We start from the raw sequence: 15,126 nt of genomic DNA, 5'->3' as shown, positions 1-15,126 counted from the left end.
CAGAAGACTAATTCACAATAGAAAAGACATTATAAGGTGCTGATTGCTCCCATGAAATGTTCTAAAATATGAAGAGGAGCTTCATATAATACAGGGCTACGATTAGTCCCTGACAATTATAGTCCCTAGAGTTTACTTTAGAGCTATTGCGGAGAAATGTCTGTATATGTTGTGCTAGAGGAAGATGGAGGTGGCACTTTAAAATCTCTAGAAGTGGTTTTAGCAGAATGAGACTTGAACATTGATTAATTTAATGGGCAGTCAACCAACTGAACAACTCTTTAGTTGAAGTATATTTGTAATACAGTGGGCTGCTGAATTAATCATCTTTAGGAACAGGCAGTTTCAGGGTAACTCTACTTTGACTGCATTTATTCTAATTTATGTCATTTTTACTCTATTTGTGTATTTAAAGGGCCTATGCTTAATCTACAGGCTTTGATTTTAAAAGCCAATGAATAAAAAAGTAATCATGCTAAATCATGGTTTCACATTACATGCATTACATTACATGCATGCGGAGGTGCAAACCTTGGGCTAGCCTACTTCCCTGGTTCACATGAGGAAAAGAGATCAAAAGCTTTCTTTCATGGTTTGTAAAAAACTGCAGTATCCATTGTGTCCAAACTTGAGAAACTGTATTTGTACAAAACCCAGTTCGTTAACAAGCCAGGAGTCTGAATTAGGAGATTCTGGAACAAACTATAGTATCCCAAGTTTGGGTGAAATGGGAAATTGTAGTATGATGCAAACCACAAAAGGAAGCTTTCAATCTCCTGCATTCATGAGCAAGGGGAGTGAGAGTGCATGAGCCTAAATCTTGCTCCATTTCTAACACTAAACCATTGTTTAGAGTTATGTCTGAACTAGACCTATCTTCTTAATTTGTACTTCACATGGATGAGGTAGAGCTGTTGGGCTAGAGCAGCAAGAGGTAACTTCTCAGCTTTAAATCTTTATAGGCCTACTATTACTCACACACACACACACGTCAATTTGCCCCAACAATGAGGTCATTCACAGAATCAAAAGCTGTATTCTACCTGAAGTATACAAATATACTTCAACTAAAGAGTTGTTCAGTTGGTTGACTGCCCATTAAATTAATCAATGTTCAAGTCAATCAATCAATCATCTTTATTATGGTCCAAGACCAGCACAGGATAAAGTACAGATACAATATAATAAAACTCATGCTAAATAAAATATAACTCTTGAAGCTAAGGATGATTATAATAGTAAAATACAACTCTAAAAAATGTATGGAATTAATGAAATAAAATGCTACTGGCTAAGCCGAAAAACCTGTAGAAAGTTTAATAGAGTAAATGAATAGCTATCCTTAAAAGTATGGCAACTAAAAGTATAAAATGGTTAAAATAATATATACAAGCTACATAAAAGCAATATAAAAGCAGTGAAGTAAAAGGCAAATTAAAATTATTTTACAATCAAGCAAATAAAATGCTCAATAGCCAAACATCTGCTGCCAGGGATATTAACTGTCGGTCAGGACCCTGCAGATCTTGCACGCTTCCCCACAGAACCTGGCAACTTTGTATGTGAAGGACTGATCGTCATCTGAGAGCAGCATCTTGGTGCAGACATGACTAGAGCAGCCAGGGTATTTAAGCAGCAGGGGAGATATGAGCCTGTCTCGACTGTCTTTATAAAAGGGACACATAAGGAGCACGTAGTCTGTGGTTTCTAGGGTTGTGCACAAAACTGGTTTGCCCGGTTCAGTTCAAATTCAAACCAGTTTCGAACTGGGGTGGGGAGGTTCAGTTTTGGTTTTGCTCGAAACCCCCTGCCCCACTTGGTTTGGTTCAAATTCAAACCAGTTCAAACTGGATCAAACCTGGTTCAAACCATTCTGAGCTTTTTTGAGCCTCCAAAATTGGGTGGTAGGTACCCATGGGTGCCAACTACCACCCAAACCCTAAAGCAATTGGACACGCCTACGATTTTTAATGCTTTTTGAAATTTTTAAAATTATTTTTCTCATAGGGTATAATGGGGACTCAGACCAGCCCATTATAGCCTATTTGGAGCACTTAGGGGCACAAAAGTGGGGTGTGGGTTGTGAATGCCAAAGCAATCAGCCACTCCTGTGATTAATGCTGATTTTCTGAAGATCTTTTCGATTTTTGCATTCCTCCCATAGGGAATAATGGAGATTTGAGGATGCCCCATTCCCCACCTTTGGGGTGTGCCAGGGCACCCCAAAGTGGGTCTGGGGGTTGGAAGGCTTCAAAGAAGATTGGAAACCATTCTTGTTGTATCTAAAGGATACATTCCCTACTATGGACTTTACAGCAGGGTTTGAAATTTAGTAAAAAAACCTGCAGGTTGGGTAGATTAACTGTGTTTGTAAGGGTTTAAATTTATGTTTTGAATTATTATTATAGCAAGGGTAAACTCTATAGCCGATGATTCACGAAGAGAGGTGTGCGGGAAGTCCACTTTTGTGTATATTGTAATGAATGAAAATATTATTATTGTTAAATCAATAAAAATCGAATTTGAAAAAAAACAACAAAGTGGGTCTGGGGGCATGGCAGGGTCAGCCACCCCCCCCCGGCACCCCCAAGTTGATAGGATTTATTGTTGATTAATCAGGAATTTATAAAAAATTAATTTCTGGCTCCATTGGAAACCATTGCCTGAGCCTTTCCATTCAGAAAAAACATCGTGTGCCCTTTCACTTTAATAGTGTAATTGCTGTGAACCTAACTCAGAGTTCAGAGCAATAAGCAATTAAGGTAAGTAGGTAAAAAGGCACTCTGTTATTTCCTATGGAGCCAATGCATGTCTTCAGGTGCCACCAGTTCATCTGGTGTTGACCTTCTCAGGGCCTTCTCTAGATCACCCGTAGGTTGTGGAATATGCTCCCTGTGGATATGGGATCATCTTCCTTGGAGGCCTTCAGGAGAGCCTTAAAGACCCATCTTTTTAGCCTGGCTTTTAATATCTAGTTTTAATTCTAATTTTAATCTGGTTTAATTTTTTTTGTATTTTAATTGTTTTTTTGTTTTTTTTAATTTTAATGTAAACCACCCCGAGCCACTTTAGGAAGGGCAGTATATACATTGGATGGATGGATGGATGGTGGATGGATGGATGAATGAATGAATCTCTTTCTTCAGTGGCAGCATACTGAATGAATGAATGAATGAATGAATGAAGGTCTTTCTCCAGTGGTGGAAGGAAGAAAGGAAGAAAGAAAGAAATTTCTCCAGTGGTGGCATACTGAAGCATCATTTATAATTAGCTAGTTGTATAGGCTTAGAATGTGCCATTTTTACAGCAAGAATAGAAATGCAGATAATGAAAGAGCACAAAAGTGTTAGACTAGTCAGCAAGACCGTGTTAAAATAATTAACTGTTATTTTCCACTGTGTTAAAATAATTAATTCAAACTCTCACCAACACATATTACAGTTCAGTATTTCAGATGTAAGAAAAATGCAAAGATAGTATTTTCAGTACTTTTCTTTTATATTATTTAACTTTCTTTTAAGTCACTATGGCAACTTTCAGCAAACAGAAAACATGAGGCACACAAAATTTCCAAGATAGTGAACTACTCCTAAAGTAAGGATGGTGTGGCATGGTGGTGCAATTTTCACTTCTCTTCTCCCTGCAGAAGGACTATTGGATTCAGAAGTATGTCGTTAAGAGCTGTGTGACCCTCAAGGACATATTTCTGAAGCCAAAAAATCATTTTGTAGAGAGCAGAGTGAAGCAAAAATTATTCTCTGCCCTGTCTCCGCCCATATTTATCTGCTTGGCAACATGCTGGACCAAACTTCTATACTAGATGTATGTTGCACACATGCTGCTCTTTTATGCCCTACTAATGCTGCACAGAAGCTCCTCCTCCTCCTCCTCCTCTTCTTCTTCTTTCTATGGGCAGGATCTAAAGAGCCATGGAATAATCTGTGTGTGTACACTGTGGCTTTGGAGAACACCTTCCCTATCGTATTGCTTCACTGTTGCCTGAAAAAACAAAATTGAAAGTCAGAGGGATCTGCTAGATCAGGGATTCTCAGTGTTGGGTCCCCAGATGTTATTGGACTTCAACTCCCATAATCTCCAGCCCCATGGTTGGGGATTATGGGAGTTGAAGTCCAATAACATCTGGGGACCCAATGTTGAGAATCCTTGTGCTAGACTATCATCTGATGTAGTGAAAAGATGTCAAAGAAGGAAGCTGTAGATGCCTCAGTGCATGCATGAAAGTACTTACACAGAATTATTTTTAGTCTTGTCCATATAATATCTCTATCATCTCTTGAACTGCTAGATTAAGTCTCAGAAATAAAGAAAACTTAAAGAAGTGGCATCTGGAAAAAGGAACATCCATTATATTCCATGGAAGTGTGAACCACTTTTGATGTTCCAGGGAAGGATGAGTGATCTCTGCACTTCCCTTCTTTCCACTTTAGAATCTTTCCCAATATATATTCTCCCAAAGTAGGGTCAGAAGTAAATCTCTACTTGCCTGTTTTGGACAAAATGAGGAGACAGCACACATACATTTCCATGAATAAGTTTCATCCTTAAGGGCTATTTGGCAACCTCTAACCTTTCCACTGAGCTCTTTGGAAAATTATCAGATGGTCAAAGATTATTTAAGTCATCAGACCACTTTTTTAAAATGTCTGACCAATACAGATCTAGAGGGCATGATTTTATATTTAATTCTTTTCAAGTTTATTAAAACTCTGGGTTGTAAACCACCAGAGACATATATTTTGGGCAGTATAAAAATATGTTAAATAAAATAAATAAATAATATGAACCAGTTTTCAACAAACTGTTGAAAATTTGTTTTAATTGCTTATTCCTCTGTCACCAACACAATAATAACATGAGCTCTAGTTTCCAGTGAAGAATAGATAGTTCATTTTTGTATAAATAGGTACTGTAATAGGTAAATTGATACAGAAGGCCCACAAAATTTGGATTCCTTATTTACTTTCTGCTGCAGTTGTATAGTTTGCAAACTTAACAAAATGCTGTCTCCACTTTATTTTGGCCAACACAGTTTTAATGATTTTGACCCTATTTTCCACTCCAACAAAAACAAAAATGGAGTAATCAACTGACACAAGTGTTTAGCATTCTTTTAAAATCTCATTTAATTTTATTGCACATTTTTCTTTGTTTTCAGTCCTTAAAAGTTTATAGAGCAATTAAACCATCTTCTTGGTTAGGGTAAAAAAAGAGGTATAAGCAAGCAGTAAGCTATATGGCAATTTCCAGAATTTTTTTTTTAAAAAAATCTTGTATTCATTTGAGTTGACAAACATTTTAAGCCTAGAATGTTCTCTCTGTGGTGCGGCAGTATGGGGCTACACAGTCACCTCAAGTGGCACAGCAGGAAAATACTTGACTAACAAGCAGAAGGTTGCTGGTTCACATCCCTGCTGCACCTATATCGGGCAGCAGCAATATAGGACGATGCTGAAAGGCATCATCTCATACTTCACAGGAGGCGGCAATGGTAAACTCCTCCTGTATTCTACCAAAGACAACCACAGGGCTCTGTGGGCACCAGGAGTTGAAATCGACTTGACGGCACACTTTACCTTTATGGGGCTATACATCTGGAGCACACAGAATAACTTGAACTAGGTATTATGAGGAGGAAGCAGGCTCTTGAAAAAGGGTCACCATCTTTGACAGCCGCCCTATGTTTGTGTTGTGTAGTTCTGCCCTACCTCTGCTCTGACCCACAAATGGCTCACACTACTACCCAGCAGCTGTATTAGTTTACATTTTGTGTTACAGCAATTTACATTCTGTGCTACACTAGTATACAGTAGGTAGAATGAGCTGAGAGATTGTTATGCACTTCTGAAAAGTGGCAGCGTGGGCAGGGATTTTCCTCCACCAGAGCATCTTTAAAAACAGTACTTCTGTATAGAAAATTCTGAACCCAAAATTCTTTTTTTTTTTTAAGTATAGACATTTTTTCTTAAAATATGGATCAATTTCTGAAAATAGCAAATGATATTTATTTTAGTGTATCCTTTGAGTTGTATTCTTAGAGAGAGAGAGAGACTGTTTCTGTCATTCAGGCTTCATAATAGGAACTGATATTTATTTTAGTGAGTTGTTTCTTTTCGTGACTTGTACAGTTTGAGTCATCGTTGACTCTTTCTGCCATACACTTCATTTGCATAATCAGTTGGATACAAGCAATGTTTCAGATTATTGCTCCTTTCATAGAACTGCACACATTGAATTCATTTACAGAAGGGACACATATTTTAACTTCAAACTTTAATTGGTAACCTTGCTCCTTACTATGAAAAAAGTGCACAAAACAATAACATTTGACTGAGTTTTAAAAAACCAACTTGCTTCTTAAATAGACCAGATCAAAGAGATATCTTGATGCTGTTGCTTTGATTGCTATGTTTTGATTGCTATGTTTTGATTGCGAAGAGATAAGACTGTGCCGAAATGGGGGTGACTCTATGCCTTCCTGGAATCTATTCTCAGTAGAGAGATTGCTTTGTTCTCAAATCTAGGAGCACACCACTCCTTCAAGATAGGCTTCCACCAGTTGAAGACTGATCTAAAGCCACTGACCAGGCTAAGGCACAGCGTCAACAACCTAGAACTGTATGGCTTGGGACTTAAAGGCACTATACAGCCAGAGTCCACACAACCCCTTCCTAGACAACAAGAGGAGAGGAGGAGGAGAGCTGGTCTTGAGGTAGCAAGCATGACTTGTCACCTTAGCTAAGCAGGGCCCACCCTGGTTGCATATGAATGGGAGACTTGATGTGTGAGCACTGTAAGATATTCCCCTTAGGGAATGGAGCCACTCTGGGAAGAGCAGAAGGTTCCACGTTCCCTCCCTGGCATCTCCAAGACAGGGCTGAGAGAGACTCTTGCCAGCAACCTTGGAGAAGCCACTGCCAGTCTGTGTAGACAACACTGAGCTAGATGGACCTATGGTCTGACTCGGTATATGGCAGCTGCCTATGTTCCTAAGATATTATGCTGAAAACAATGCAACAGTAGCAAACGACATTACGAGGCACATGGGGAAGAGCTTTGCAAATAACCCTTCAGAACCTGTTAAATCAGACTGAAGCTACTTCTAAGTATATACACTTTATTAAGACACAAGAGTTGCACACAGAATAAGGAATTGGGGAAAAATAGGATGGAACTGGGAGTAAAGAAAGGAATACAGAAATTCAAAATAAAATACAAAAAGCATTTACTAACTGACTAGCATTGACTTTTACCTTAGTCTATTAGTAGGCAGGCCCTTGGCTGAGAGAGTGTTAATCTCTACAGCTTTTTCATGGAACACCCATTTGCAGCTGGGAAAGGGTGAACACTGGCCAGGCCTTTGTCCTCTAGCATTAAAGCCATGATGGAGGGGGTGATCTGGCTCCAGGGACTATGGGTCTCACACGAGAGGCCACCACCCTTTCAATTACCTTGCCCAACCATGGAAGGTTGGAGTCAGGCCTATAGTTGCTTAACTCTGAAGGATCCAATGCAGGCGTCTTCAAAAGAGGTCTAATGATTGCCTCCTTAAGACAGGAAGGCATCCTGCCTTCCCTCAGAAAAGCATTTATAATATCTATCAGGCCTTCTACAACAATCCTCTTGCCAGACATGAATAGAATAGAATAGAATAGAATAGAATAGAATAGAATAGAATAGAATAGAATAGAATAGAATAAGCTATGTCAGACAAAGGTCAGGAACAGTGTTCCCTCTAACAGGTATTCTGAGATATTGTTTGGGAATGGCTTTTGTTTGGGGATTATGAGAGTTGTAGTCAACAATGTCTGGGAATCCCTGTTAGAGGGAACACTGGTCAGGAGAGCAGGTGATAGGCTGCAATGTTCCAAGAAGCTTATTCACATCAACAGGAGTCACAAGCGGGAATTTGAACAGTGATCTGGGGTGGGGTGCTGCAGAAGCCAGCAGCTGGAGAGCATGGTGGCCCTTCCCCTCTGGACAGAGCGTGTAAAAAACACAGAAGCACTCTGTTGTAGATTCACTGCTGGAAAAAGGTGGAGCTGAGGCCACCAATAGCTTGCTTGCTTTGTGGCCGCAGGAGGTGTTTGCTGGTTTTTCTTCTGAACGGTGGGTGTATGCCAGCACTAGAGAAAGAAGATCTTACTTAAAGGGAAAGGGAAAAAACAATCTTTGAAGTAGCAGGGATGCTGGAGGCAGTAACATCGTAGCTTGCTTTGTGGGTACCAGCCATTTGTTGCCTCACTGTGTCCATGATTTCCCAAGAATGGCAATCCTCATTATTGTAACAGAAAGCCTTAAGTGGGGTGGCTCACTGATGAAATGAGATGAGGTGATGGCTCCAGGCAGCACCTGCACCATGGGGTTGTAAGTGTGGGCATTCTGACCTGCCCACATCACCTGCAGGCATTGCTTAATTGGTCTGCCACTCCTTGACACTCTCCACATGAGCAGTGTGAGAAGCCTAAGAGGGTTCTGCAGAGAGAGCAGGCTTGACCTGCTCTCCCTGCAGATTAGCAGACAGGATGGCTGCCCACACGATTGGCTGCCCACACGATTGCCGGCTCTGTCACGGAACCAGTTGGTGCAGCAGGGATTGGGAGCCCCTAGGCCCCCGGAGTTCCCAGCATGCCCCACGTGAGTGCACAGGGCATTCTGAGGAGGTCCCTCCTTTGAGGCCGGGAGGCTTGTTCTAGTCTCCTGGTCAGGAGGTTACTCGTGAGCCACTGCAGCATGGAGTCACGGTGACACACAGCTAAACAAATGCAGTTAGCAGAGTAAGGGAGGGCAATTAAGCTTTGGAAACTGGGCTGGGCTCCCTTAGCATGGTTTCCACTGTGAATGAGAATAGCCTCCCCAGCTCTGTGCCACCCACTGCCTTCCCCCAGGTGATCAGTTCCATTAACAGTGGGGCTCCGCTATCCTAGCCAACTCCACCTCCTTTGCATGCCACCTTCTCCTTCATGCAGTTGCTTACCTTCTGGAAGTGGACAGCTGCACAATTGCAGAGGACAGGGCTTTGAAACCCCAGCCTCATCATGTCCAGAAAGTGAGCAGCTGCAGGAAAGGGAAGGTGGTGTGTGGGGACCAGGGAGGTGGAGCTGCCCTGGCTGGTTGTCTCATGGCACCAGGGTCTATATCAGGGGCATGGCTGGAAGTCACACCAGCACTCAAGCTGGCTCTGTGGAGACTGGTTGCAGTTCCCTGTTGAGTGTTCATTTGCTGTCTAGCTCAGGTTTCCTGCCATGTAATGGGTCTAGGGGTGGGGGTACATCAAGTAATAACTGCACATACACAGTGCAAAAATACCATTGTCTGGAAATATCGCTTATTGGTTCTCGAGTCTCTAGAGGTAGAGGGTGCATTGTCAGGTTCCATTCTGGACAGGCCATCTGTCCCTTTAAAAGCTGTGTGATGGGGAGATGCTTGGCAGAATTAGTTTTCCTCTGTTATTGTGCACTGTAATGGGAAAAGCTGTGTCCATATAATGTATTCTTGAATCAAGGAGTGGATCCAGGATGAAATTTAGAATCTCCTCCAGCTAGACTGAATGGGGGATTGTCAATTGCAAAGAACTTCTTATTGGAACAAATAGAAGGCCATAATAGAAGAATTATAGAGAGTACAGTATATACCAGGGTGAAGGTAGAGTCTGTGGTCTAAAGTGTTTCTCTTTCTATGCTTAATTAATTATTATTTTGGTAGATAATTATGTTAATCGTTATTTTGGTACATTATTAAATAATTAAGCAATAAGAGTAAAGAAAGTTTTTAGAATTTTTATTACTGAATAATCTTTGCTTGTGAACAAAGCAACTATTAACAACCATTAACAACAAAACGTAGCCTTTTCCAAAGAGGGGATAGATTTCCAAATCTATCCCCATTCCCCTAAGAATTGCAGCCTGGGAGCTAAAGAGCATGGTTGGCAGAATGCTCAGACCCAGACATTAAGAGAGTATTAACTGGCTTGCTATTTTCATTTTAAATGCTTTTGCCCAAATAGGCTCAAAAAGTCTACTGCTTCTAAAACATTTCATTGGGACCAATGGTTGCTGCTTCTAAGTCATTATATAAGGATGCACAAAATGCATTCACAACTCTACACAGCATCTGTATTCTGGTTAGGCCCCCTAACCCACAGAAGCTGACTGCGATGTAATTCCCTCTCACCATAGTCAAACTCTATTACTTCTTCAGCTACTTCTGCTTCAACAATTTCCTCACTAACTTCCTTCAGAAAGCATAAATACCTGTTTGGAATACTCACAATCAGCTGTCCCCATAATAGTGACCCTATGCCTAGGAAGATTGACCACAGCCATTGTTCTAGTGTTAGAGTTGCACAACTAAAGGGTTTCCCTCCAACTTGAACAATGAGGATCAATGTTCCCACCACGATAGAACAAAAGATGCTATTTGTAAATATTCCTTCGGAAACATTCCTTTCCCCGTGAACCTTCCGTGCATTGATTTCATTAAAAATCTGCATCATTACAAAGGCATTAAATACAATTGTGTAATGCTGAGTTGGTGGGCCCTCTGGCACTGAAATCTGTCCATTTTCTATATAAAAAAAATTTCACCTGAAAAAAGCGCAAAGAAACGGCAAGCTGATAAATGGAATGGAATAAAATATTTTTCATCATTGTATGGGAGATAAGAGGTTTATTTCTACCGTAAGGTTTCCGTTTCAACAGAGCTTCTGTCGCTTTTCCTGTTGCTAGAGCAAGAGAAGCAAATGTATCCATAATGAGATTGACCCACAGCATCTGAACTGCTTTCAGAGGGGAATTCTGTGTGATGCATGCTCCTGTAAAGGCAACTATCACTGCTACAACATTGACAATGGATGAAACTGAAGGAATTTGGAAATGCTGTCATATACATTCCTACCCCACATAACCGCTTTAACAATGTTTGAGAAGTTGTCATCTGTTAGAATGATATCTGAAGCTTCCTTAGCTACATCTGTTCCAGAGATACCCATTGCAAAGCCAACATCCGCTCTTTTTAATGCAGGCCCATTATTAGTACCATCACCAGTTACTGCTACCACTTGCCTCTGTTTGGTGACGTTGCTGTTGATGATCCTGTCTACTAAGTTGTACTTGTCAGTAGGCGAGGACCTTGCAAGCACATGAAGTGTAGGCCAAACCTTGTCGAAAAGCTCTTGTTACATCTCCCCTTCTGAACTGTGTATTCGTCTATTAAACTCTTTCCCCTCCAAGCATAAAAAGTTATCCCCAGGATGAAGAATACCACATTTTAAAGCTATCGTACGAGCTGAATTAATGTCATCCCCAGTGGCCATACGCACAACTGTGCCGGCATTCTGACATTTTCTTATTGCATAGGGAACTTTGGGTCTCGCTGGATCTTCAATACCGACAATTGAGATGCATGTCAGGTCTTTGATAATGTCATCCTCGTCGTCCCAATCTGGTTCCTCATTGCCAGCTGTGAAATCTCTGTAAACTAGACAAATGGTCTGGAGTCCCTCGGAGGCCAAGGGGTCAATCACATTCTTGATCATGAGGGCATGGTCTTCTTCTGCAAAAGGTACGGATTCCCCAGCATCATTCAGTATGAAACAGCACTTCTGAAGGACTATTTCAGATGCACCTTTGGTGAACATTTGATAACTATCATCATCGTTTTTCAAAACTGTGCTCATAGATTTCCTGTCAGAATTGAAGGTGTATACTTTATATAGCTGCTCTTCTGGTATAATCATCCTTATAGCCTCGTAATCCTGTTTTAATTCTAGAAGAAAGCCCAGCAAAGCACATTCAGTTTTATTACCCAGTTGGCGGGGCAGGCCCCCTCTTCTTTCAGGACTCGCTATTTAAGATGTATATGCACAGTTAGTAGCAATACCTTTACACAGACAATCCAAAGTAGTTGGATGAATTAAGTTAACTTCAGGAATAACTCTATGATGCACATTACCAATGAAGGCTTGGACTACAGTCATTCTGTTCATGGTTAAGGTTCCTGTTTTATCTGAGCAAATTGTTGCATTGTACAGAGTTTCACAGGCATCCAAATGTCTCACTAGGTTATTATCTTTCATCATTTGCTTCACAGAGTATGCAAGTGAGATGGTGACTGCAAATGGAAGGCCCTCTGGCACTGCTACTGCTACAACCAAAATGGTAACACCAATGATAACGAACTTCAAGATCCTTTGTAGATATAGTGGTGTGCATTCCTTAGTCAAAACAAGCCTATTAATTGCAAAATTTGTAATTAAAAAATGGGCTATAAGGACAATAACGGTGAGTACAACCATTGCCTGACCGCTAATCTGGTCAGTTTTGCTTGTAGAACTGATTTTTCCTTTTTGTGTGACGGGGCTTTTTTGTGTTTTTCTTCTTCATTTGTTTTTATCTCCCCTTTCTATATCTACAGTGTCTAGATTTTTTGCTTCCTCAGAAGAGTCCTTTGTCTTTTTAGCCTTCTTGTCTTTATCTTTTGTTTTTTCACTGGTCTCTCCAACTCCAAGTAACTGAGGATAATTCCTGCCTGTGAATTTATACCGACAGCTGTAATCACCATTTTCCCAGAGCCTTCCATGATATGGGTACCTGAAAGCAACATGGGGTCTACTATCAAAGACTTCTTGACATGATCTGATTCGCCTGTGAGGGAACTCTCATCAACTTTCAGATCATGTCCTTGGAGAAGCAAACCATCAGCTGGAATAAGGTCACCATATTTGATCTGTGCAACGTCCCCAACCACCAAGTCAGCTATTGGCACCTGGATTACTTCCCCTTGCCGAATTACAGTGAACTTCTGTTCCCTCTCATTGCGACGCTGCAGCCCCTGAAATTGTTTTTCTTTACTCCAGTCACTGAAAGCTGTTACCAGCACCACACAAACTACTGACAAGAGTATTGCACAGCCTTCTATCCAATCCATATCCTCATCATCTTCATGTTCCTTCGTGTCAGTGGTGTGGCATGCTGCAGTGCTTCCTCATGGTGGGTTATAAAAAGAAAGCCCCAGTGATACAAGGGCCACTATTACTAAAAAACCCATAATGTGGGATCTTGCAGTGCTTCCCATATCAGCTCCAGGAATGTCATGGGTTTCTTAGGGGGTATATAGTTTTTTCCAAATACACCTTTCCTTATATCCAGTTCTGATGGGGTACCACATAGCCCATCCGTGGGAGAAGTTTTCAGTCGTTCACAGATTTGATTGATGTCACCATAGTTTTCCTGTATTTTCTTTACTGCATCTGTTTTTCATAACTCCATCAAGTTTCTTAGCTCTGAGAGAGTGATAGTCAAGTCTTTTGCCACGATGCTTACTGGAGTCACCATTGTGCTGATTTCCTGTAATTTACAATGACAATCCAGAACCATTTAATTGGAATAAAAATGAAGTTTACAAACACTCTTGCATACATTTACTACTGTAAAGCTTTGGCATTGAAGGGTTTGGTGGCAGTGGGGGCGGGAGCAAAAATTAACCCTTTCCCCAGTACCATCTTAAAACTGGGAAAATGGCATGGAGGAAAATGGAAGAACAAATCAAAGTGTGGATATGTGCAGCCTCATTTGGAAAGCATAATATGTGATAATGTCTTAATTCAGACTAACTTTAAAAAGAGATATTCATGGAACATCAACAGCTGTTGGCTACTTTAGCTAAATTGGCTCCAAATTTTGAGACAGTATCCCTCTCAATACCTGATGCTGGGAACATACAACGAGAAGAGCATTACAATAATTCCACAGCTCTAAAAAATTAATTTACAAGTGCTCCTCATATATTGAAAGTGAAAAATGACTCACAGGCTCATGGAGGGGGGCACACTCTACCTACATTGGTACAGCCATTTTTACAACAGCACGGTTTCGGTTTCATTCATACAAAAGATCTACTTTGTATATTTCCATTTCTAGAAGGTAAATAGTTTAGCAGTTCAGAAGTTATACATTGGATTCAGGGGACTGGTACCCAGTGCACTGCAGCTACTATCTATTAATGCCAACATGCACTAGCAGCTTCTAAGAAGGAATTTTGGGTACCTCCTCCTCACTGGTATTAGTTTACTAAGTTGATTTCTAATGCCACAGCAACACACACACACACACACACACACACACACACACACACACACACGCGCGTAGTGGTTCGTGGAGATCAACCTCCTGTCGCTCAAACAGCCAGTTGCCTGATCTAGTTAGGCAGGAGAAATATCTAAGCTGACTCTATTCATACATAAAACTGTGCCAGCTTGAAACAACAAGACCTGCTGGAAATACTCTTGTTGAATATGCATTTGGCTTGGAAGCCCTAGATGAAGAAATGAGAACAGGAGAAGCAAAACTGGCTGGAATAAAGGAGAGGGCTCCCTGAAAAAAGCAACTTGCAAGTTTGGGAAACTTTTAGTCAGTCCATAGTTGATTCACAAATGGTTCTACAAGGCTATCATGACTTTGGTTCTACAAGTCTCTTGTGACCTGACCCAGCAGCATCCTTAAAATGCCATTGTCTGAATCATTGTACAATTCTAGTCCACAGTTTTGCCACAATCCTATTTTAGTTCCAAGTTACTAGCTCACCCCCAGTCCAGCAGTCCCACCATTACTCTGGCCTAGCTCCAAGGTTCAAAAATGCCTGTACTCCTATATCTCAGGCTCTCTCCTTTCCGCATCTTGGTCAGTAACTGAACAAGATGGCAGTTACAGCAGAATGGGTGATGGAATCAGAATGCTATCAGCAGCCAATGAAACCATGGCTTGTGCTCCCATTGTCCTTAGCCCTTCTAAGTATTTATGACACACCCCGTTGTGAGCAGATGTAATGTGCCAACATGCTCACATGCAAACCCCTACTGCTTTTTACCTTTCAGAGCAGGAGTGCAGCAACTGAAAACCTGAAACCATTGCTCTTCCCACAGCAGGAACATCCAGTTTATACTGCTGTAATGTACTCTACATGCCCCTCCTTCTGAAGAACATTTAGACACAACTAGTTCAGAATGCAGCTGCCAGAATATTAACTAGAGTGTATAATAAGAAACACAGAAATACAATGTTACATCAGTTTCACTAGCTCCCAAGTAAAAGTTCTGATTCTGGTATTTAA

At 40.9% G+C, this 15,126-nt stretch overlaps 1 long non-coding RNA gene and 1 pseudogene across 1 annotated transcript in view; one reads left to right on the top strand and one right to left on the bottom strand.

Moving 5' to 3' along the window:
- LOC128328208 (uncharacterized) overlaps positions 1 to 15,126 on the top strand; it is a 52,792-nt gene that overhangs the window by 11,362 nt on the left and 26,304 nt on the right. The window lies entirely within an intron of this gene.
- LOC128328206 (plasma membrane calcium-transporting ATPase 1-like) lies at positions 9,788 to 13,352 on the bottom strand (annotated as a pseudogene).

Source organism: Hemicordylus capensis, chromosome 5, assembly GCF_027244095.1.
Source record: "Hemicordylus capensis ecotype Gifberg chromosome 5, rHemCap1.1.pri, whole genome shotgun sequence".
In the NCBI taxonomy this organism is placed as follows: Eukaryota; Metazoa; Chordata; class Lepidosauria; order Squamata; family Cordylidae; genus Hemicordylus; species Hemicordylus capensis.
This window is presented reverse-complemented; position numbering and strand designations above follow the sequence as displayed.